General features: G+C 41.9%; 1 protein-coding gene across 2 annotated transcripts in view; it reads right to left on the bottom strand.

Moving 5' to 3' along the window:
* LOC106560306 (volume-regulated anion channel subunit LRRC8C) overlaps positions 1-26,200 on the bottom strand; it is a 52,053-nt gene extending 25,853 nt beyond the window's left edge. Inside the window, exon 1 of one of the 2 annotated variants that reach the window (XM_014123066.2) lies at positions 25,992-26,200. The gene's annotated coding sequence lies outside the window, so the exon portion shown is untranslated. The remainder of the gene's footprint in view (positions 1-25,991) is intronic. The other variant, XM_014123070.2, reaches the window with a different exon arrangement.
* Positions 26,201-26,649: the final 449 nt, after the last annotated feature.

Raw genomic sequence — 26,649 nt, 5'->3', positions numbered from 1 at the left:
TATAAAGACAATTTAAATATAAAGACAATTCAATATTATTCTCAAGTATATAAAAATCTATTTAAAAAAATGGTTTTACAGAGAGTAGTGACACAGACAGTGGTGAGGCAGACAGTGGTGATGCTGAGGCAGGCTGCAAAGCAGGAGGAGGCAAAGAAGACACAGAGAGAGGAAGCAAGCAAATAGAGGTCACAGTGGTACCCAAACTTGGGTCCGGGGACCCATGTGGTGTCCCCTGAAATTTAAATGGGGTCCCCTCAGAGAATCTGTAATCTTAACAAACACAATAACTTGTTTCTCTTCAAATGGGTATAGAATACAGCATTTTAAAGTCAACTAAGGGCCTTATACGCAGGTACACTACAAGTTTAAAATGCAGAACACTGAATTTCAGTGCAGCTCACATGAGATACTAAGAACATGAATGTGATTAAAAAGATGGCACATTTCAATAAACAGTATTCAGACCCTTTACTCAGTACTTTGTTGAAGCACCTTTGGCAGCGATTACAGCCTTGAATCTCCTTGGGTATGACGCTACAAGCTTGGCACACCTGTATTTGGCGAGTTTCTCCCATTCTTCTCTGCAGATACTCCAGCTATTTTCAGGTGTCCAGATGTTCAATCGGTTTCAAGTCCGGGCTCTGGCTAGGCAAGAACATTCAGAGACGTCCGGAAGCCACTCCTGCGTTGTCTTGGCTGTGTGCTTAGGGTTGTTGTCCTGTTCGAAGGTGAACCTTCGCCCCCAGTCTGAGGTCCTGAGTGCTCTGGAGTACCCAGTCCCTGCCACTGAAAAACATCCCCACAGCATGATGCTGCCAACACCATGCTTCACCATAGGGATGGTGCCAGGTTCTCCAGATGTGATGCTTGGCATTCAGGCCAAAGAGTTCAATCTTGGCTTCATCAGACCAGGGAATCTTGTTTCTCATGGTCTGAGAATCCTTTAGGTGCCTTTTGGCAAACTCCAAGCGTGCTGTCATGTGCCTTTTACTGAGGAGTTGCTTCCGTCTGGCCACTCTACCATGAAGGCCTGATTGGTGGAGTGCTGCAGAGATGGTTGTCCTTCTGGAAGATTCTCCCATCTCCACAGAGGAACTCTGGAGCTCTCTCAGAGTGACCATCGGGTTCTTGGTCACCTCCCTGACCAAGGCCCTTCTCCCCTGATTGCTCAGTTTGGCCAGGCGGCCAGCTCTAGAAAGAGTCTTGGCGATTCCAAACAAATTCCATTTAAGAATGATGGAAGCCACTGTTTTCTCAGGGACCTTCAATGCTGCAGAAACATTTTGGAAACCTTCCCCAGATCTGTGCCTCGACACAATCCTGTCTCGGAGCTCTATGGACAATTTTGCATGGTTTTTGCTCTACCATGCACTGTCAACTGTGGGACCTTATATAGACAGGTGTGTGCCTTTCCAAATCATATCCAATCAATTCTATTTACCACAGGTGGACTCCAATCAAGTTGTAGAAACATCTCAAGGATGATGAATGGAAACAGCATGCACCTGAGCTCAATTTCAAGTCTCATAGCAAAGGGTGTGAATACTTATGCAAGCATTTCTAAAAAATAAAATTAAAAAAAAACATGTTTTCGCTTTGTCATTATCGGGTAGTGTGTAGATTGATGAGAAAAAATATATTCAATACATTCTATAATAAGGCTGTACCATAACAAAATAGGGAAAATGTCAAGGGGTCTGAATACTTTCCGAATGCATTGTTTATGGAGCTATGCTAGTAGCATCATGAAGGCCTTATAAGTGTATGCCTCTCATGCCTACAATGACTCATAATTTACTATCCCTGATTTAAAAAGGAGCTCCACCAACTGGTGGTGATCTCCGAAAGAGTAAAATTACAGTTGAAGTCGGAAGTTTACATACACCTTAGACAAATACATTTAAACTCAGTTTTTCACAATTCCTGACATTTAATCCTAGTAAAAATCCCTGTTTTAGGTCAGTTAGGATCACCAATTTATTTTAAGAATGTGAAATGTCAGAATAATAGTAGAGAGAATAATTTATTTCAGCTTTTATTTCTTTCATCACATTCCCAGCGGGTCAGAAGTTTACATACACTCAATTAGTATTTGGTAGCATTGCCTTTAGATTGTTTAACTTGGGTCAAACATGTCGGGCAGCCTTCCACAAGCTTCCCACAATAACTTGGGTGAATTTTGTCCCATTCCTCCTGACAGATGGTGTAACTGAGTCAGGTTTGTAGGCCTCCTTGCTCGCACACGCTTTTTCAGTTTTGCCCACACATTTTCTATAGGATTGAGGTCAGGGCTTTGTGATGGCCACTCCAATACCTTGACCTTGCTGTCCTTATTAACCTGTTGGGTCTAGGGGGCAGCATTTGCACGTCTGGATAAAAAAAATGTACCCGATTTAATCTGGTTACTAATCCTACCCAGTAACTAGAATATGCATATACTTATTATATATGGATAGAAAACACTCTAAAGTTTCCAAAACTGTTTGAATGGTGTCTGTGAGTATAACAGAACTCATTTGGCAGGCAAAACCCTGAGACATTTTCTGACAGGAAGTGGATACCTGATGTGTTGTATTGATTTTAAACCTATCCCATTGAAAAACACAGGGGTTTAGGAATATTTTGGCACTTCCTATTGCTTCCACTAGATGTCACCAGCCTTTACAAAGTGTTTTGAGTCTTCTGGAGGGAGATCTGACCGAACAAGAGCCATGGAACGGTGATGTCCCATTAGACACCTGGCGCGCTACTTCATGTTGGGTACCCTCGTTCCAATACGTTATAAAAGGCTATGCATTCGTCCACCTTGAATATTATTCATGTTCTGGTTAAAAAAGGCCCTAATGATTTATGCTATACAACGTTTGACATGTTTGAACGAACGGAAATATATTTTTTCCCCTCGTTCATGACGAGAAGTCCGGCTGGCTTACATCATGTGCTAACGAGACGGAGATTTTTGGACATAAATGATGAGCTTTTTTGAACAAAACTACATTCGTTATGGACCTGTGATACCTGGAAGTGACATCTGATGAAGAGAATCAAAGGTAATGGATTATTTACATAGTATTTTCGATTTTAGATCTCCCCAACATGACGTCTAGTCTGTATCGCAACGCGTATTTTTCTGGGCACAGTGCTCAGATTATTGCAAAGTGTGATTTCCCAGTAAGGTTATTTTTAAATCTGGCAAGTTGATTGCGTTCAAAAGATGTAAATCTATAATTCTTTAAATGACAATATAATATTTTACCAATGTTTTCTAATTTTAATTATTTAATTTGTGACGCTGACTTGACTGCCGGTTATTGGAGGGAAACGATTTCCTCAACATCAATGCCATAGTAAAACGCTGTTTTTGTATATAAATATGAACTTGATAGAACTAAAAATGCATGCATTGTCTAACATAATGTCCTAGGAGTGTCATCTGATGGAGATTGTAAAAGGTTAGTGTATCATTTTAGCTGGTTTTATGGTTTTGGTGACCCTGTCTTTGACTTGACAAAACATTACACACAACTCTTGTAAATGTACTGTCCTAACATACTCTAAATTTATGCTTTCGCCGTAAAACCTTTTTGAAATCGTAAAACGTGGTTAGATTAAGGAGATGTTTATCTTTCAAATGGTGTAACATAGTTGTATTTTTGAAAAATTTGAATTTTGACATTTATTTGGATTCAAATTTGCCGCTCTTGAAATGCACCTGCTGTTGATGGAGTGCACCACAGGTGGCACGCTAGCGTCCCACCTAGCCCCAAGAGGTTAAGCCATTTTGCCACAACTTTGGAAGTACGCTTGTGATCATTGTCCATTTGGAAGACCCATTTGCGACAAAGGTTTAACTTCATGACTGATGTCCTGAGATGTTGCTTCAATATATCCACATTTTACCTGCCTCAAGATGCTATCTATTTTATGAAGTGCACCAATCCCTCCTGCAGCAAAGCACACCCCAACATGATGCTGCCACCCCTGTGCTTCACAGTTGGGATGGTGTTCTTTGGATTGCAAGCCTCCCCCTTTTTGCTCCAAACATAACGATGGTCATTATGGCCAAACAGTTCTATTTTTGTTGCATCAGACCAGAGGACATTTCTCCAAAAGTATGATCGTTGTCCCCATATACAGTTGCAAACCGTAGTCTGGCTTTTTTATGGCGGTTTTGGAGCAGTGGTTTCTTCCTTGCTGAGCGGCCATTCAGGTTATGTCGATAGAGGACTCGTTTTACTGTGGATATAGATCATTTTCTACCTGTTTCTCCCAGCATCTTCACAAGGTCGTTTGCTATTGTTCTGGGATTGATTTGCACTTTTCGCACAAAAGTACGTTAATCTCTAGGAGACAAAATGCGTCTCCTTCTTGAGCGGTATGACGGCTGCGTGGTCCCATGGTGTTTATACTTGCGTACTATTGTTTGTACAGATGAACGTGGTAGCTTCAGACATTTGGAAATTGCTCCCAAGGATGAACCAGACTTGTGGAGGTCCACAATTTTTTTCTGATGTCTTGGCTGATTTCTTTTGAATTTCCCGTGATTTCAAGCAAAGAGGCACTGAGTTTGAAGGTAGGCCTTGAAATACATCCACAGGTACACCTCCAATTGACTCAAATTATGTTAATTAGCCTATCAGAAGCTTCTAAAGCCATGACATAATTTCCTAACAGACTTGCCAAAACTATAGTTTGTTAACTTCTTATGGGCAGGTGGGACGGTAGCGTCCCACCTGGCCAACATCCGGCGAAATTGCATAGCGTGAAATTCAAGCAACAGAATTATAAATATTTAACTTTAATAAAATCACAAGCGTAATACATCAAAATAAAGCTTAACTTTTTGTTACTCCAGCCGCTGTGTCAGATTTCAAAAAGGCTTTACGGCGAAAGCACACCATGCGATTATATGAGGACAGCGCCCCGCATACAAAAGCATGAAAAGAACATATTTCAACCAGGCAGGTGCGCAACGAATGTCAAAAATAGCATTATAATAAATGCCTTATCTTTGATGATCTTCTTCTGTTGGCACTCCAAAAAGTCCCAGATACATCACAAACTGTCCTTTTGTTCGATAATGTCCTTCTTTATATCCATAAAAACTCAGTTTAGCTGCTGCGCTTCACTCAATAATCCACCCAGTTTCCCTCCATCAAAATGCATACAAAATGAATCCCAAACCTTACTAATAAACTTTTCCAAACAAGTCAAACAACGTTTATAATCAAACGATAAAATTTAAGACGGAGAATCGATATTGTCTTTACCGGAGAAAAATACCAAAGAACGCACTCTCTTCCACGTGCTTGGAAACACTACAGCCAAGATGGGAGCCACCCAGAAAAACTCATTTTTCCAAAAACCAGCATGAAACTCTTTCCAAAGACTGTTGACATCTAGTGGAAGCCCTGGGAACTGCAATCTGGGAGGATTTCGCCTTATAGTAAAAGTGACAGCCATCAAACTGTGGCTGGCCGAATTTTATTTTGGGGGGTGGTTTGTCCTCGGGGTTTTGCCTGCCATATCAGTTCTGTTATACTCACAGACATAATTTTAACATTTTTACGTTAGAGTGTTTTCTATCCAAATCTACCAATTATATGCATATCCTAGCTTCTGGGCCTGAATAACAGGCAGTTTACTTTGGGCACACTTTTCATCCGGACGTGAAAATACTGCCCTCTACCCAAGAGCGGTTAAGAAGAAATTTGTGGAGCGGTTGAAAAACGAGTTTTAATGACTCCAACCTAAGTGTATGTAAACCTCCAACTTCAACTGTAGGTACAATCGTCCAAGCGCCTCTGTTAGAAGGCATGCCAATGACCAGTAGGAGACGGATGCACAGAAAACATTTTATTTCACACACACACACCAACATAGCAAGAGGGGACTGGTAATGGTGGTAGTGCTGGTGGTATCTATAATAGAACAGAAGATAGAGAGTATGCATGACGGAGCTGCTCTTCCTCCCGGGGAAGGACTACCCGTTCCATGATCTCGCCATCACGGTTGACAACTCCCTTGTGTCCTCCTCCCAGAGTGCTAAGAGCCTCGGCGTGACCCTGGACAACACCCTGTCGTTCTCCACTAACATCAAGGCGGTGACCCGATCCTGTAGGTTCATGCTCTACAACATTCGCAGAGTACGACCCTGCCTCACACAGGAAGCGGCGCAGGTCCTAATCCAGGCACTTGTCATCTCCCGTCTGGATTACTGCAACTCGTTGTTGGCTGGGCTCCCTGCCTGTGCCATTAAACCCTTACAACTCATCCAGAACGCCGCAGCCCGTCTGGTGTTCAACCTTCCCAAGTTCTCTCACGTCACCCCGCTCCTCCGCTCTCTCCACTGGCTTCCAGTCGAAGCTCGCATCCGCTACAAGACCATGGTGCTTGCCTACGGAGCTGTGAGGGGAACGGCACCTCCGTACCTTCAGGCTCTGATCAGGCCCTACACCCAAACAAGGGCACTGCGTTCATCCACCTCTGGCCTGCTCGCCTCCCTACCTCTGAGGAAGCACAGTTCCCGCTCAGCCCAGTCAAAACTGTTCGCTGCTCTGGCACCCCAATGGTGGAACAAGCTCCCTCACGACGCCAGGACAGCGGAGTCAATCACCACCTTCCGGAGACACCTGAAACCCCACCTCTTTAAGGAATACCTGGGATAGGATAAAGTAATCCTTCTAACCCCCCCGTAAAAGATTTAGATGCACTATTGTAAAGTGGTTGTTCCACTGGATATTATAAGGTGAATGCACCAATTTGTAAGTCGCTCTGGATAAGAGCGTCTGCTAAATGACTTAAATGTAAATGTAGAATAGGCATAGAGAAAGATATAGGCCTCTAGTGACCAAAAGGCCATTTTAGCATAAGAAGCGCCATTGAGGGCGTCCACCATTTTAAAGTAGTCAAAGAAGTCAACTGGGTTGGGATTCCTATGGGTTGTAGCCTCATTGGCGCTGTCCATGCTGTCACAAATGCTATAATGGTACAGATATAAAGATGAGTCCTCTATGTTAAACTTAGCACTCCGTATAAACAATATAGCAGTGGGCTAGCATGCTAGGCTAGGGGCTTGTAGACTAGGCACAGTACAAGGCATACAGGGAAGCTACAATTAGCAAGGCTAACAGCGATGGCTACCAGGGCAAAGGGCTACCATTGACCAAAGGACTAAGACGGCACACAGAATGACAATATACAATAGCAGGTAGCTTAAGGCTAGTATACTATGTGACTATGCTATGTAAACAAAAAAAGGCCATGGGGGCAGCCATCACAACACAGCAGCCATCTTGAGGCCTATATGACCACGCCTGGGGTGTATTCATTCTGCCAATTCTGTTGAAAAACGTTTCTTAAAGCGGAAGCAAGCAGAATGAAACGGGGATGGACCTACCTGAATTTGTCCAATAGAAACTTGTTTTGCTTTGTTTGCTTCCATTTGGTTCTTAAACGGTAAATTATTTCCATAATGACTACACCCCCGTAGACCTACTGGCTGGCCTAAACATAAACAAGTAGTTTTCAATACACCCACACCTAGCAAAGTCCACGTACTATATCATGGACGCACGCACTAACACTAGCGTGTGTTATCAGAGTCCAGGGCTTCAGGAAAAAGGTCAGTTGGTTGTGGCCCAGCTGTTTATGTGCAGGGCAGAGGTTTATAAGAGAGCTCCTCACTCTGCCACTGCTTGCTGAAGACTGAGAGAAAGTGGCAGGAATTGGGTATCTGTGACCCCAGATGACTGGCTGTGATTGGCTGACCCCACAGTTGAAAGGCAATCCTAGCAACCTGGCCTGGCAACAGAGGTGTGAAGTGTACGTTTATGGCCCCTTAGGCTCCAGTGGGCGTGGGGGGCCTACTTTGTGCAGTTAGAAGTCCCAAAGTTGTGCCTCTTTGTCCCAGTTTCTCTCTATGTCCTCTCTCTCGCTCTCTTTTCCTCCCTCCCTCTCTCTTTCTGGTCATCTTCAGCAATCTGCTTATTACGGGTATCACTCTGAAATCTATCCATATTTTTTCCCTCCAGCATTTTGGCAATGAAGCACTTTAACCTGTTTAGGATAGGGGGCAGTATTGACACGGCTGGATAAAAAAACATACCCGATTTAATCTGGTTACCACTCCTACCCAGTAACTAGAATATGCATATACTTATTACATATGGATAGAAAACACCCTAAATTTTCTAAAACTGTTTGAATGGTGTCTGTGAGTATAACAGAACTCAAATGGCAGGTCAAAACCTGAGAGATTCCTTTACAGGAAGTGGCCTGTCTGACCATTTCTTGAACTTCTTTTCCATCTCTATCATTTACTAAGGATCTCTGCTCTAACGTGACACTTCCCACGTAGTCCATAGGCGCTCAGAGCCCGGGAAAAAACAGAATGTCGTCATTCCAGCCCCAGGCTGAAACACATTATCGCCTTTCTCAAGTGGCCGATCAAGGGACACTGGCTTATGCGCGTGACCCCGACCGCCCCCGCCTTTGGGATTTTTTCCTCTGTTTGCCGAAAAGGAGATTCCCTGTCGGAATATTATCGCTTTTCTACGAGAAAAATGTCGTAAAAATTGATTTTAAACAGCGGTTGACATGCTTCGAAGTACGGTAATGGAATATTTAGAATTTTATTGTCACGAATTGCGCCATGCGCGCGACACTTCTTTACTATTTCGGATAGTGTCTGGAACGCATCGAACAAAACGCCGCTATTCGGATATAACGATGGATTATTTTGGACCAAACCAACATTTGTTATTGAAGTAGCAGTCCTGGGTGTGCATTCTGACGAAGACAACAAAAGGTAATCAAACTTTTATAATAGTAAATATGATTATGGTGAGTGCTAAACTTGCCGGGTGTCTAAATAGCGAGCCCGTGATGCCTGGGCTATGTACTTAGAATATTGCAAAATGTGCTTTCACCAAAAAGCTATTTTAAAATCGGACATATCGAGTGCATAGAGGAGGTCTGTATCTATAATTCTTTAAATAATTGTTATGCTTTTTGTGAACGTTTATCGTGAGTAATTTAGTAAAATGTTAGCGAATTCCCCGGAAGTTTGCGGGGGGTATGCTAGTTCTGAACGTCACATGCTAATGTAAAAAGCTGGTTTTTGATATAAATATGAACTTGATTGAACAAAACATGCATGTATTGTATAACATAATGTCCTAGGGTTGTCATCTGATGAAGATCATCAAAGGTGAGTGCTGCATTTAGCTGTCTTCTGGGTTTTGGTGACATTATATGCTGGCTTGAAAAATGGGTGTCTGATTATTTCTGGCTTGGTACTCTGCTGACATAATCTAATGTTTTGCTTTCGTTGTAAAGCCTTTTTGTAATCGGACAGTGTGGTTAGATTAACGAGAGTCTTGTCTTTAAATGGCTGTAAAATAGTCATATGTTTGAGAAATTGAAGTAATAGGATTTTTAAGGTTTTGAAAATCGCGCCACAGGCTGCCAGTGGCTGTTACGTAGGTGGGACGAATTCGTCCCGCCTAGCCTAGAGAGGATATTATCTACTTCCCCAGAGTCAGATGAACTTGTGGATACCATTTGCATGTCTCTGCGTGCAATTTGAAGGAAGTTGCTAACTAGCATTAGCGCAATTGCTAACTAGCATTAGTGCAATGACTGGAAGTATATGGTAACTGCTAGTATGCTAATAAATACCATAGACTTCTAGCCATTGCGCTAACGCTAGTTAGCATTGGCTCGCAAAATGAACTTCCTTCATACTGGATGCAGAGAAAAATGGTATCCATGAGTTCATTTGACTCTGGGGAAGTAGATAAAGGGATCCATTGCCAAAATCCCAAAGTATCCCTTTAGACACAAATAGTCCAACCATATAATGTGCAATTTACTATATAAAGCCCATTATGTCAGAGTGTGCTACGTTTCAGCTTAAAGCTGCAATATGTAACTTTTTGGGTGACAGACCAAATTCACATAGAAACGTGAGTTATAGATTTTCTCATTAAAGTCTATGAAGCGGTAGATCTGTTCTATGTGCACTATTTCTATGCATCATGTTTTTAAGTTCAGTTTTTTATCTTTTACTTTCGTTTTTTATACCAGCTTTAAACAGCTAAAAATAAAATACTATATTTTGGGTTATTGACAAAATATTTTGCAGCGGTTTACATGGTACAATGATTCTCTACACTTGTTTTGTCACAGAAACTGAAATAAGGTGAACTATTAGAATTTTAGCAACCAGGAAATGACAGTTTCTCCATATTGCACTTTTAACTCCAGGAAATGCCACACACAACAGACAGATTTTTTTGACAGGAGTTCCATAGAAGGATGCCTTTCTTTGGAAAGTTCTTACTCACAGGAATTAACATGATTCTACTCTGTCTGCACTTTAGTGCCTAAGTAAAACAATACAACTCAGAATAGAAACCCACTGGGCACAAACTGGTTGAATCAATGTCATTTCAACAATACCATTCAATGTGATGACATTGAATCAAAGTTAACATATTTGTTTATTTCACTTTAAATTTGCGTTTGTTGACAACTCAAATGTACAGTGCATTCGTGAAAGTATTCAGATCCCTTGACTTTTTCCACATTTTGTGACATTAGAGTCTTATTCTAAAATGGATTATGTCTTGTGTAGACCTCACTACCCTCTGGAGAGCCTTGCGGTTGTGGGCGGAGCAGTTGCCATACCAGGCGGTGATACAACCCAGCAGGATGCTCTCGATTGTGCATCTGTAAAAGTTTGTGAGTGTTTTTGGTGACAAACCAAATTTCTACAGCCTCCTGAGGTTGAAGAGGCGCTGTTGCGCCTTCTTCACCAGGCTGTCTGTGTGGGTGGACCATTTCAGTTTGTCCATGATGTGTACGCCGAGGAACTTAAAACTTTCCACCTTCTCCACTACTGTTCCGGCGATGTGGAAAGGGGGGTGCTCCCTCTGCTGTTTCCTGAAGTCTACGATCACCTCCTTTGTTTTGTTGACGTTGAGTGTGAGGTTATTTTCCTGACACCACACTCCGAGGGCCCTCACCTCCTCCCTGGAGGCCGTCTCGTCGTTGTTGGTAATCAAGGCTACCACTGTAGTGTCGTCTGCAAACTTGATGATTGAGTTGGAGGAGTGCATGGCCACGCAGTCATGGGTGAACAGGGAGTACAGGAGAGGGCTGAGAACGCACCCTTGTCGGGGCCCCAGTGTTGAGGATGAGCGGGGTGGAGATGTTGTTTCCTACCCTCACCACCTGGAGGCGGCCCGTCAGAAAGTCCAGGACCCAGTTGCACAGGGAGGGGTCGAGACCCAGGGTCTCGAGCTTAATGACGAGTTTGGAGGGTACCATGGTGTTAAATACTGAGCTGTAGTCAATGAACAGCATTCTTACATAGGTATTCCTCTTGTCCAGATGGGTTAGGGCAGTGTGCAGTGTGATTGCGATTGCGTCGTCTGTGGACCTATTGGGGCAGAAAGAAAATTGGAGTGGGTCTAGGGTGTCAGGTAGGGTGGAGGTGATATGATCCTTGACTAGTCCCTCAAAGCACTTCATGATGACGGAAGTGAGTGCTACGGGGCGATAGTCGTTTAGCTCAGTTACCTTAGCCTTCTTGGGAACAGGAACAATGGTGGCCCTATTGAAGCATGTGGGAACAGCAGACTGGGATAGGGATTGATTGAATATGTCCGTAAACACACCAGCCAGCTGGTCTGCGCATGCTCTGAGGACGCGGCAAGGGATGCCGTCTGGGCTGGCAGGGTTAACACGTTTAAATGTTTTATTCACGTTGGCTGCGGTGGAGAGTCCGCAGGATTTGGTAGCGGGCCGTGTCGGTGGCACTGTATTGTCCTCAAAGCGAGGACCTAATTGGTGGAGTGCTGCAGAATGGTTGTCCTTCTGGAAGGTTCTCTAATCTCAAAATGATGGAGTCCACTGTTTTCTTGGGGAGCTTCAATGCTGCAGACATTTTTTGGTACTCTTCCCCAGATCTGTGCCTTGACACAATCCTGTCTCGGAGCTCTACGGACAATTCCTTCAACCTCATGGCTTGGTTTTTGCTCTGACATGCACTGTCAAATGTGGGATCTGTAAAATGGTATAGAATCAGCTTGATCTCCTCTGTCGAAGAAGCTTGGACTTTCTTTTTTGATATTTTCAGTGGTATTGTTAACAAACATGCCTCCATAAAGAAAATTTGATTTAAAAAAAAGTTCAGCACCTGGTTCGACTGTGATCTTGCAGAGTTACTCCACCTCAAGAATTGCATTTGGCGAAAGGCTCGGCACACGCATGCTCAGGCTGACTGGAACTCGTTCAGACAATTGAGAAATAAGTGCACTTAGGCTATCCGGAAAGCCAAAGTTAGTTACTTTAAGGAGCAGTTCTCTCTTTGTGGGTCTAACCCCAAGATGTTCTGGAAAACGGTTAAAGACCTGGAGAATAAACCCTCCTCCACACAGCTGCCCATGTCCCTTAATGTTGATGATGTGGTTGTTACTGATGAGAAGCACATGGCTGAGCACTTTAATCACCACTTCATTAAGTCAGGATTCCTATTTGACTCAGCCATGCCTCCTTGCCCATCCAACATTTCCTCATCTCCCACCCCTTCTACTGCGACTAGCCCTGACGCTTCTCCCGCTTTTTCCCCTGCCCACAACAAAGTTTCTCCCTGCAGGTGGCCACTGAGTCCGATGTACTAAAGGAGCTCCTGAAACATGACCCCAAAAAAACATCTGGATCAGATGGTTTAGACCCTTTCTTCTTTAAGGTTGCTGCCCCTATCATCGCCAAGCCTATCTTCAATCTTTTAAACTGTCTCTCCTTTCTGGGGAGGTTGCCATTGCTTTGAAGGCAGCCACAGTTTGTCCTTTATTTAAAGTGGGAGATTAACCTGTTTGGGCTAGGGAGCAGTATTGAGAATTTTGGAAAAAATATGTGCCCATTTTTAACTGCCTCCTACACCAACTCAGAAGCTAGAATATGCATATTATTGTTCAGGTTTGGATAGAAAACACCCTAAAGTTTCTAAAACTGTTTGAATGGTGTCTGTGAGTATAACAGAACTCCTATGGCAGGCAAAAACCTGACAAGGTTTCATGCAGGAAGTGGCCTGTCTGACAAGGAGTCGTGCGTCTTGCATCTGTTTATTGAAGAGTAAGGATCTTAGCTGTAACGTGACAATTCCCAGGGCTCCAATAGGCTCTCAGAACCCGGGAAAAACCTGAACGATGACGAGGCAGCCTCTGGCTGAAACAGATTATCGCCTTATCCAAGTGGCCGATCAGAGGACCATTGAATGAGGCGCGTGCACGATTCGCCCCCGTGGAGAAATTTCATTCGGCTGTTTAGCTTATTGCAGATTCCCGGTCGGAATATTATCGCTTTTCTACGAGATAAATGGCATAAAAATTGGTTTTAAACAGCGGTTGACATGGTTCGAAGTACGGTAATGGAATATTTCGACATTTTTTGTCACGCCATGCGCACGACCGTTATTTACCATTCGTATAGTGTCTAGAACGCACGAACAAAACAGAGGATATTTGGATATAACGATGGATTATTTGGGACCAAACCTACATTTGTTATTGAAGTAGAAGTCCTGGGAGTGCATTCTGACGAAGAACAGGAAAGGTAAGAACATTTTTCTTATAGGAAATAGGATTTTGGTGAAGGCTAATCTTGCCGGGTGTCTAAATAGCTAGCCGTGATGGCTGGGCTATGTACTTAGAATATTGCAAAATGTGCTTCATCCGAAAAGCTATTTTAAAATCGGACATATCGAGTGCATAGAGGAGTAATGTATCTATAATTCTTAAAATAATTGTTATGCTTTTTGTGAACGTTTATCGTGAGTAATTTAGCAAACTGTTAGTAAATTCCCCGGAAGTTTGCTTTTTTCTGAACGTCACATGCTAATGTAAAAAGCTGTTTTTGGATATAAATATGAACTTGATTGAACAGACATGCATGTATTGTATAACATAATGTCCTAGGTGTGTCATCTGATGAAGATCATAAAAGGTTAGTGCTGCATTTAGCTGTGGTTTGGGTTTTTGTGACATTATATGCTAGCTTGAAAAATGGGTGTCTGATTATTTCTGGCTGGGCACTCTCCTGACATAATCTAATGTTTTGCTTTCGTTGTAAAGCCTTTTTGAAATCGGACAGTGTGGTTAGATTAAGGAGAGTCTTGTCTTTAAATAGCTGTAAAATAGTCATATGTTTGAGAAATTGAAGTAATAGTATTTCAAACGATTCAAAAATCGTGCCACTGAATTCAGGTGGCGAATTCATCCCGCAATGCCCATAGAGGTTAAGCTGATCCTAACTGTTATAGGCCTTCTATTTGGCCCTGTTTATCAAAGGTGTTGGAAAAACTTGTCAATAATCAACTGACTGGCTTTCTTGATGTCTACGTTATTCTCTCTGGTATGCAATCTGGTTTCCGCTCAGGTTATGGATGTATCACTGCAACCTTAAAGGTCCTCAATGATGTTACCACTGCCCTTGATTCTAATCAATGTTGTGCTGCTATTTTTATTGACTTGGCCAAAGCTTTTGATATGGTAGACCATTCCATTCTCGTGGGCCAGCTAAGGAGTTTTGGTGTCTCTGAGGGGTCTTTGGCCTGGTTTACTAACTATTTCTATCAAAAACTGCAGTGTATAAAGTCAGAACATCTGCTGTCTCAGCCACTGCCTGTCGGCAAAGGGAGTACACCAAGGCTCAACCCTAGGCCCCATGCTCTTCTCAATTTACATCAACAACATAGCTCAGGCAGTAGGAAGCTCTCTCATCCATTTCTATGCAGATGATAGTCTTATACTCAGCTGGCTCCTCCCCGGATTTTGTGTTAAATGCTCTACAACAAAGCTTTCTTAGTGTCCAACAAGCTTTCTCTACCCTTAATCTTGTTCTGAACACCTCCAAAACAAAGGTCATGTGGTTTGGTAATAAGAATGCCTCTCTCCCCACAGATGTGATTAATACCTCTGAGGGTTTAGCGCTTGAGGTAGTCACCTCATACAAGTACTTGTGAGTATGGCTAGACGGCACACTGTCCTTCTCTCAGCACATATCAAAGCTGCAGGCTAAAGTTAAATCTAGACTTGGATTCCTCTATCGTAATCGCTCCTCTTTCACCCCAGCTGCCAAACTAACCCTAATTCAGATGACCATCCTACCCATGCTAGATTACGGAGACATAATTTATAAGTAAAGGGTGAGGGTGCTCTTGAGCGGCTAAATGTTATTTACAATTCGGCCATCAGATTTTCCACCACACTCCTTATAGGACACATCACTGCACTCTATACTCCTCTGTATACCCGTTGCAAGACCCACTGGTTGATGCTTTCTAATAAAACCCTCTTAGACCTCACTCCCCCTATCTGAGATATCTACTGCAGCCCTCATCCTCCACATACAACACCTGTTCTGCCAGTCACATTCTGTTAAAGGTCCCCAAACACACACATCCCTGGTTCACTCATCTTTTCAGTTCGCTGCAGCTTGCGACTGGAAAGAGCTGCAACAAACACTCAAACTGGACAGTTTTATCTCAATCTCTTCATTCAAAGACTCAGTCATGGACACTCTTACTGACAGTTGTGGCTGCTTTGCGTGATGTACTGTTATCTCTACCTTCTTGTCCTTTGTGCTGTTATCTGTGCCCAATAATGCTTGTACCATGTTTTGCGCTGCTACCATGTTGTGCTGCTGCCATGTTGTGCTGCTGTCATGTTGTGTTGTCATGTGTTGCTGCCTTGCTATGTTGTTGTCTTAGCTCTCTCTTTATGTAGTCTTGTGTTGTCTCTCTTGTCGTGATGTGTGTTTTGTCCTATATTTAAATTTTATTTATATACATTACCGTTCAAAAGTTTGGGGTCACTTAGAAATGTCCTTGTTTTTTAAAGAAAATCTAATTTTATGTCCATTTATATAACATCAAATTGATCAGAAATACAGTGTAGACATTGTTAATGTTGTAAATGACTATTATAGCTGAAAACGGCAGATTTGTATCAAATATCTACATATGTGTACAGAGGCCCATTATCAGCAACCATCACTCCTGTGTTCCAATGGCACGTTGTGTTAGCTAATCCAAGTTTCTCATTTTAAAAGGCTAATTGATCATTAGAAATTCCTTTTGCAATTATGTTAGCACAGCTGAAAACTGTTGCCCTGATTAAATAAAGGTGAAATAAATAAAAATAAATAAAAATTAAAGAAGCAATAAAACTGTCCTTCTTTAGACTAGTTGAGTATCTGGAGCATCAGCACTTGTGGGTTTGATTACAGGCTCAAAATGGCCAGAAACAAAAAACTTTATTCTGATACTTGTCAGTCTATCCAAATAACTTCACAGATCTTCATTGTAAAGTGTTTAAACACTGTTTCCCATGATTGTTCAATGAACTATAAACAATTAATGAACATGCATCTGTGGAACGGTCATTAAGACACCAACAGCTTACAGACGGTAGGCAATTAAGGTTACAGTTATGAAAACTTAGGACACTAAAGAGGCCTTTCTACTGACTCTGAAAAACACCAAAAGAAAGATGCCCATGGTCCCTGCTCATCTGCGTGAACGTGCCTTAGGCATGCTGCGAGGAGGCATGAGGACTGCAGATGTGGCTAGGGCAATAAATTGCAATGTCCGCACTGTGAGACGCCTAAGACAGTGCTATAGGGAGACAGGACGGACAGCTGATCGTCCTCGCAGTGAAAGACGTTGTGTAACAACACCTGCACAGGATTGGTACATCCGAACATCACACCTGCGGGACAGGTACAGGATGGCAACAACAACTGCCCGAGTTACACCAGGAACGCACAATCCCGCCATCAGTGCTCAGACTGTCCGCAATAGGCTGAGAGAGGCTGGACTGAGGGCTTGTAGGCCTGTTGTAAGGCAGGTCCTCACCAGACATCACCGGTACACCCACCGTCGCTGGACCGGACAGGACTGACAAAAAGTGCTCTTCACTGACGAGTCGCGGTTTTGTCTCACCAGGGGTGATGGTCAGATTTGTGTTTATCGTCGAAGGAATGAGCGTTACACCGAGGCCTGCACTCTGGAGCGGGATCGATTTGGAGGTGGAGGGTCCGTCATGGTCTGGGGCGGTGTGTCACAGCATCATCGGACTGAGCTTGTTGTCATTGCAGGCAATCTCAACGCTGTGTGTTACAGGGAAGACATCCTCCTCCCTCATGTGGTACCCTTCCTGCAGGCTCATCCTGACATGACCCTCCAGCATGACAATGCCACCAGCCATAGTGCTCGTTCTGTGCGTGATTTCCTGCAAGACAGGAATGTCAGTGTTCTGGCATGGCCAGCGAAGAGCCGGGATCTCAATCCCATTGAGCACGTCTGGGACCTGTTGGATCGGAGGGTGAGGGCTAGGGCCATTCCCCCCAGAAATGTCCCGGAACTTGCAGGTGCCTTAGTGGAAGAGTGGGGTAATATCTCACAGCAAGAACTGGCAAATCTGGTGCAGTCCATGATGAGGAGATGCACTGCAGTACTTAATGCAGCTGGTGGCCACACCAGATACTGACTGTTACTTTTGATTTTGCCCCCCCTTTGTTCAGGGAAACACTATTCCATTTCTGTTAGTCACATGTCTGTGGAACTTGTTCAGTTTGTCTCAGTTGTTGAATCTTGTTATGGTCATACAAATATTTACACATGTTGAGTTTGCTGAAAATAAACGCAATTGACAGTGAGAGGACGTTTCTTTTTTTGCTGAGTTTATATATATGTGTGTGTGTGTGTGGATGTCTGGGTGTTTCCGTGAGTGCATGTGTGCTAAGATGCGGAGAAACAGAGCAGGTGGTCAGTCCAGTTCAAGTGTTTGTGTATAGCTTGTAGGGCTGGGTGGTATACCATTTTTTTTGCGATATACCGGTATTGATGCATGGACTGGTTTGGGTTTTTACTTTACCTTCTATAACGGTATTTGAATGTTTGGTTTGTTAAATGTGATACGCAGTGTGTAACGTTAATTTTTATAGTTTACTTCGCTACTTGAGTCCTCTCCCTCCACTCTCGCCACTCTCTCTCCATGCTGCTTTCCACACAGACCTAGCCCCGGCTCCTGTCACTCAAGGAGTGCATTTGTTGTTCCTCGACCACGAGACACTTGCATGGTCAATACAGAATATGCAACAATGTTGATGACAACGATGAAGTTGTCACTTTGCTTCTTAATATAAATCACTATTAGCTTGTGTTTCTTACATCTGCAAACAGCTAGTTTGTCTTTTCTTAGGAAGTTGTTCCTAAATCTTGTTAGCCGCTAATGCTAATCGCTAGCTAGCTTATAAATGTTCTGAGTAAGAGCAAGCGTAATTAGCAATACAGCCTGATAATACCAGTGATGGTGCAGACCTAAATCAGCATGTTGTTTGTGCAACAGTATCTTCTAAATTAAAGAGGAATATGCAAAGCAAGAATATGTTAGCTACATGAAGTAGCTCAGAGAAAACATTCAAAGTAGCCAAAGATTATAGGGTCCCCTAGGAAACACCTATCAACACTTTAGTTTCTACCCTGTCACAATAACTCCTCCCTGGCATTTTGATTCGTTGTCATGTCAAACACTGAATGCCCACTATTATATTCTAACTATATAATTAGAATAGACATTCTATTTCCATGATTCCAACACTTAACCCAAGTGTTTTGCTCTAAATCGCAAGTCAAATTGCAACATTTGGTTAAACATAAGGCCCAGATTGCTTGCCCATATTGTGCAGCCCTACGTGGCAGTGTGGAAATGATCTCAAATGCAGAAATTAATGAAAATTATGACTTTTTTGGGGTTGAAGTTGAATTGAACAGTATAAAACAATCAGAATGGAGAAAGACCCATTGAAATCCATTAGAATGTATGTGTTGCCACCCTAGGGTCACGCACTACTCATAAAGCAAATTTAGAACTTTTATTATTAAAAAACATAAAATACCGTCATACTGTACATTTTTTGGAAAATACTGTGATATATTTTGGCCATATTGCCCAGCCCTAATAGCATGTATAAGGAAACAACTGAAGAATTAACAGATTTATCATATTCTAGAAAGAAGATTAGCAAACTAGATGGTCATTGTTTGACAATAATTTTCATTTTGTTCTTGAATGATTCCATATGAAATCAGGACAAAGAAAAACCATGATATCGGAGATTTTCCCGAAATGTAATCCATATTAGGGTCCTTTGGACGAAGGATTGTTGACATATACACTAAGTGTACAAAACATTAAGGATACCTGCTCTTTCCATGACAAGGTGAATCCAAGAGAAAGCTATGATCCCTTATTGATGTCACTTGTTAAATCCACTTCAATCAGTGTAGATGAAGGGGAGGAGACAGGTTAAAGAAGGATTTATAAAGCCTTGATACAATTGAGACATTAATTGTGTATGTGTGCCATTCAGAGGGTGAACGGCCAAGACAAAATATTGAAATGCCTTTGAACGGGGTATGGTAGTAGGTGCCAGATGCACCGGTTTGTGTCCAGAACTGCAACGCTGCTGGATTTTTCATGCTCAACAGTTTCCCGTGTGTATCAAGAAGTGTCCACCACCCAAAGGATATTCAGCCAACTTGACACAACTGTTGGAAGCATTGTAGTCAACATGGGCCAGCATCCCATTAATGTGTATATAGTCTTTAGCACTAAACAACTCTATCAAAACATGTCTCAAGAGAGCTACAGCAAAATATTTTAGTACTTCCAATAACACTAATATTTTAGCACTTTCAAGCCCAAATATTTGACATTTTTGTTATAGATGTTTCTATAAGCCAAAATATGAATTTATCTGTTGTGTGGATTTAGAGCATCCAGACCTGGTCTAAGGGATGGCTTACTCTGGAGATTCCATCAATATTTTTGTAATTACAAGACTGCTCTGAAACAGAGAACTTGGTCTCAGCATGACTCTGTTTTAAAATAAAGGTTCAATTAAAAACAGCTGCACTGTTTTAAATAGACCACCATGCCAGTAAAAAACTATAATCTTTAACCAGGGTTGGTCAGCATACAACTTTGTCTGAAAGTCACAGATTCTGAGCATTTCACTGTGGAGTCTAAACAGTACTACTAACATCTCTAATTGTATTACACAGCATTGAGTATGTTTACATGCAGACTAATAATTAGTTGTTAAACTGATTTGTAGCAGTAGGCCCAGTATTGAAATAGTCATGTGGGCACCTTACCTTGCTTATCTTAATTGGCATAATGTCAAAATCGAAGTAAGCATAAGCCGATTAAAACATGTAGTTTTCTAAGCAATCTTTCAAATTATTAGGACATGTAAACAGCTTAATTGGCATTCCAGCTGTGTATTTGATCTACACATATGCCAGCACCGTTAGCAAAGTCTCCCTTTTATGAGTGAAGTGAGTTCGGAAAAACTGAAAGCATGCATCTTAGAAATAGTTTTCACATACAAACCTTATATGTCCCAACTAAGAATGAAAAAGGTTTTGCAAAAATAACATGGTCACTGTGGTAGAATTTTTATTTTGTTTGCGGATTTTCTGCATTTACCAAAAGTCCCATCAGGTAGCCTGATTTTTATTATATGAATTATATTAATCTGACTATCCACAATAATCATATTATTATGTGTTTGCTCATTGTTTTTTTGAAGAGTTCATGAGTAAAAGGACTACCAACTTTACCCATTTCATGTAAAAAATGTAAAACTGCTATTGGGTAAACTATAGCTACTTGAATATAACGTTGAATCTCCCTTTCTCTTAAAATAAATGTTTTAAGATGATTAGACGTTTATTTATTTTTTCACAGTTATTGTCCATGGATGCCGGTTACACTATAATATGACAATTGTGCCAGCGCTAGATAACACCCAGTCCCCAGTCAGTCCCCAGGATAACACATCCTGTTCAATATGGGTTCATTAGTTATTCATAAGGACCAGGGAAAAACACTAGAAAATATTAGACTCTAGGGTCCCTTTGAGAGAATAGTGGAGTGAACTTGTAACAATAGGTCTTAAATGTTAACAATAATGCAATAACGTCAGACTTACGTAGGACAAATCTTTTAACAATAACTTGTACAATGGAAACCGGAAATATACTATAAGCTACAACTGGTAAATATTATTCAACTGCATAATCAAAACTACTGAGCCTATTTTCTGATCTTAAAGCAGTCTGTTATCCTTGTTCAACTTCAAAACACATACTATGATTGGTCTTTCCCAAAAAAACAACAACCATAAACCATCCCCTCTGGACAGGATATTGACAAACTCAAAGGCGTTAGTATTAGGCTATACAGTATAAGGCTAATCTATGGTGTGAATTCTCTGCCTCGCATAAATAAGCACTAATTCTGCTAACCAGTTAATCATATACCCTGTGAAGCCATGGGGTGGAGAAGCAGAGGGGTAGGAAATGGGGAATAGGTGATATCATTATCCAAACTAGAGTAATCTCCACCACTTTCATATTTCTACCCTTTAAACAAAATAATAAAGGCTAAGTGTGGGCAGTCAACTAATTTAGTTATGTGGTATATGCCTAACTCAATATCAGCACTCTTTAGTAGCAGTACCAGAGTGCCGAAGGCTCAGGTTACATGGGCTATAGACAGGCGAAAGTAAAAATCTTTATCTATATCTCTTAAAATAACATGGTCGCTGTGGTAGAACGTTTATTTCGATTTCCCCATCAAGTAGCCTATTTCAGATGTGTCCGTGTAAACAGGATTATTAGGTCAATTGCTGTTCTTGCAACAGATATAAACATTTAAATCAAACTATCAAATTAATCTGACTATTCACAATAATTGCATTATTGTGTGCATGTAACTACTCATTCTAACGAAATATGCGCTATGTAAACAACATGGACCTTTACCATCAATCATAATACAATAACAAAATGTGCCTTATGCTTAATTCACATTATATCTGAGCAGTCCGTTGCATGGCGCCGGATGTCATTAATTTCAAGGGGGACCGTCGCAACGGAGTCGTATCGCAATGTTGCAGTTGAAGGCTCTGTTGAGAAACGGATGCCGCATACATATAATTTTTTATAAACTTTGAGTCGTCTTTAGTGCAGCTAGAGTCCGTCAAAAGAACAGGAATTACCAAACCTCAGAACAAGATGACAATGTGGTTTTCGGTGATGGCTTTATCGAATAAGTAGCAATGTGTAAACAATTACCCATTCCTATAAGTGAACACTATATTAATAGTAATGTTAAATAATACACTTTGGCTGTTAAGCAAATTACAGTGCATTCGGAAAGTATTCAGACCCCTTGATTTTTTCCACATTTTGATATGTTATAGCCTTATTCTAAAATGCTTATGAAAAAAAGAATCATCAATCTACACACAATATCCCATAATGACAAAGCAAAAATAGGTTTTTAGAAATGTTACACATTTCATAAAAATTAACTGAAATATCACATTTACATAAGTATTCAGACCCTTTACTCAGTACTTTCTTGATGCACCTTTGGCAGCGATTACAGCCTTGAGTCTTTTTGGATATGACGCTCCAAGCTTGGTACACCTGTATTTGTGGAGTTTCTCCCAGTCCTCTCCACAGATCCTCTCAAGCTCTCAGGTTGGATGGAGAGAGTCTCTGCACAGCTATATTCAGGTCTCTCCAGAGATGTTGGATCGGGTTCAAGTCCGGGCTCTGGCTGGGCCACTCAAGGACATTCAGAGACTTGTCCCGAAGCCACTCCTGCATTGACTTGGCTGTGTGCTTAGGGTCGTTGTCCTGTTGGAAGGTGAACATTCGCCCCCAGTTTGAGGTCCTGAACTCTCTGGTGCAGGTTTTCATTAGGGATCTCTCTGTACTTGGCTCCGTTCATCTTTCCCTCAATCCTGACTAGTCTCCCAGTCCCTGCCTCTGAAAAACATCCCCACATCATGATGCTGCCAACACCATGCTTCACCATAGAGATGATGCCAGGTTTCCTCCAGATGTGAGGCTTGTCATTCAGGCCAAATAGTTCAATCTTGGTTTCATCAGACCAGAGAATCATGTTTCTCATGGTCTGAGAGTCCTTTAGGTGCCTTCTGGCAAACTCCAAGCGGGCTGTCATGTGCCTTTTACTGAGGAGTGGCATCGATCTGGCCACTCTACCATAAAGGCCTGGTTGGTGGAGTCCTGCAGAGATGGTTGTCCATCTGGAAGGTTCTCCCATCTCCACAGAGGAACTCTGGAGCTCTCTCAGAGTGACCATCGGGTTCTTGATCATTACCCTGACCAAGGCTGGTGGTTCCAAACTTCTTCCATTTAAGAATGATGGAGGCCACTGTGTTCTTGGGGACCTTCAATGCTGCATTTTTGTGGTACTCTTCCCCAGATCTGTGCCTCGACACAATCCTGTCATGGAGCTCCACAGACAATTCCTTCGACCTCATGGCTTGGTTTTTTGTTCTGACATGCACTGTCAACTGTGGGACCTTATATAGACAGATGTGTGCCTTTCCAAATCATGTCCAATCAATTCAATTTACCACAGGTGGACTCAAATCAAGTTGTAGAAACATCTCAAGGATGATCAATGGAAACAGCATGCACCTGAGCACAATTTTGAGTCTCATAGCAAAGGGTCTGAATACTTATGTAAATAAGCTTACTTTATTTTTTATTTGTAATAAGTTTGCAAAACTTTCTACAAAACTGTTTTCGCTTTGCCATTATGGAGTTGTCAGGGGCGTCATAAAAGACAGACCGAGGCGCAGCGGGTATCGTGCTCATTTTCTTTTATTTATTTTAAGAGAACACTTAAACAAAAATAAACTAACGCCAAACAACAGTTCCGTAAGGACAAGGACTATATGAAAAACAACCACTCACAAAACCCAAAGGAAAACAGGCTGACTAAGTATGGCTTCCAATCAGAGACAACGAAAGACACCTGCCTCTGATTGGAAACCACACTAGGCCAAACCTGGAAAACAAAACATAGAAAATGTTTTGGAACAAAAAAACCCTAGAACAAAAAAACCCAAACACACAAAACAAACACCCCCTGCCACGCCCTGACCATACTACAATGACAAAAGACCCCTTACTGGTCAGGACGTGACAGGGGTATTGTGTCTGTAGGTTGTTTATTTAATCCATTTTAGAATAAGCCTGAAACGTAACAAAATATGGAAAAAGTGAAATGGCCTGAATACTTTCCGAATGCACTGTATATTATATGACTGTTGTCTGACGTTTTACTTTTTGGTAATGTTAATGGCGTTTGTTTTTAATGATAATTATTAGGTGGCGGTCACTAGCTACAGGATCTTCAACACAGCTTATAGCTTTTAGCTACCTTGCCGCTCTGTAGGCTAGTGTGACTTGGCAGAAAGTTAGAGAAAGAAGTTGAGGAAAAAGTAACTAAGTGAAGCATGTTTTAGTAATCACTTCAAACAATGTTTCTCCTATCTTAAATGAAAAGGTTTCATTTTGCAATCTCCCAAAACAAATGTGATCACTGACGAGAGACTAGGCTCTCCTCCATCATGTTCTGCATTGTGAAGCTCAGTCCCGTGTGGCTCAGTTGGTAGATCATGGCACTTGCAATGCTAGGGTTATGGGTTCGATTCCCACGGGGGACCAGTACAAACAATAACGAAAATGTACGCACACACAGTAGTGTGTTGCTCTGGATAAGAGTGTCTGCTAAATGACTAAAATGTCAATCTTATGCTCTCCGTAGCGGAACAAGATTGCGTGAAGATGACGTACGGTGTAATGAAATAAGTCACAATGTGTACATGGCTTGTCCCTAGTGATGTCCATCCGACAGCCTTGGTTCTATAGTGGATGTCGATGGGTGTTTTTTAGGGCAGCTGTATTCTTGTGGATCCGGGCTGCGTTCAGTACAAAAAAACAGTATGCAACGTTCAAATTAAAACGGAAATAGTGCTGTTCTGAACGACCAGTTGAAAAATGGGGAGGGGTTGGGTTGTGGGTTGGGGAACACTGTCAGAATGGGCTTTGCCTTTAAATACATCACTCATTGCTTCAAGCCGCACCCCGCCACAAGAAAGGGAAAGGGGTACCTAGTCAGTTGCACAACGGAATGCATTCAATCGAAATGTGCCTTCCGCATTTAACCCAACCCCTCTAAATCAGAGAGATGCGGGGAGCTGCCTTAATCGACGTCATCAGTGCCCAGGAGCAGTTGTTGTTGGGGGTTGACTGCCTTGCTCAAGGGCAGAAAGGCAGACTGTTCCACCTTGCCGGCTCGGGGATTCGAACCAGTGTACCTTTCGGTTAATGGCCCAACAACCTAGGCCTACCGAAACCCGATTATGACAATACTTTTTGGGGGGTTCAAGGTAATTGTCAATAATTGTCGTTACACTATTATAAGATAGTCTACAATATAAGATATACATTTAAAAAAATAACATTCCCTCTAGACAGGATATCGACAAACTCAAGGCGTTAGTCATAGGCTATACAGTATAAGGCTAATCTATGGTGTGAATTCTCTGCCTCACATAATAAATAGGCACTCATACAGTTAACCAGGTATTCATATGGCCTGTGAAGCCATTTCACAACTAATTTTCTCCTATTTTCTTTTTGAGAAGAGGGGTAGGAGATGCGGGAATAGGTGATATAATTATCCAAACTTGAGAAATCCCCACCACTTTTCATATTTCTTGCCTTTAAACAAAAGAATAAAGCCTAGACAATGTGTGGGCATAAAACTCATTGAGATATGTGGTGTTTGCCTAACTAAATATTAACACTTCAGTAGCAGTGCAAGCTAGTGCAGGAGGCTCAGGTTACATGGGCTATAGACAGGCGAAAGTTAAAATGTTTATCTATATCGCTTACCGGCAACAATGTGTAGGCTAATTTACAGTAAACCTCAAATACAGTCACAGATAATGTTACGAAATTTGTCCTATGTAAACAACATTGACCGTTACCATCAGTACAATAACAAAATATTCCTTACCCTTGATGTTCGTCCGCCTATAGGTTCTGGTTTTTTTTTTACTGTAGCGGCAGCGATTAAGTCATTGTGACCCAGTGCTGCGTTCAGTAGGCTACGAAAAATCGGGGTGCAACGTTCAATTTAACGGAAACGGTGCTGTCCTGAATGACCAGTTAGAAAAACGGGGAGGGGTTGGGGAACGCTTTCGGAATGGCTGCTTCCCTTTAAATACGTCACTAATTGCCTCAAGCCACACCCCGCCACACCCATCAAACCGAGCAAATGTTGGCCTGTCGAAAGTCTGTTCAAGAACGTTGAAGATCGTTTTTGGGAAACGTGTCTTTCATTATAAACAGCCACGCAATATAGCAAACGTTTAATCTAACTGAACGCACCGGTGGTGTGTCCTCTGCTTTTTGTGAGCTAGCTAGTTCAATGCTAATGGGAGTTGATTGTGGGGTAGATTGTTGTATTATCTGGAAGACCATCTCAGATTTGTTCCAGAAAAGGAAGGACTACCCTTGATTGGTTCCAGTCAGTAGGATCAAAGCTTTGGCAATGAAGGAAGTGATGTCAATAGTAAAGGTTGTGCACAGACCTTTTGGGGGGCATGTTCTCTAACAAAAAAAGGTCACTCTTTGAGATATTATTATTTTAAATTAAGAGAGGAAAGCTGCAT

Source organism: Salmo salar, chromosome ssa10 (genome assembly GCF_905237065.1).
Source record: "Salmo salar chromosome ssa10, Ssal_v3.1, whole genome shotgun sequence".
NCBI lineage: Eukaryota > Metazoa > Chordata > Actinopteri > Salmoniformes > Salmonidae > Salmo > Salmo salar.
The sequence above is the reverse complement of the archived record's forward strand: the minus strand, read 5'-3'. Positions and strand labels throughout refer to the sequence as shown.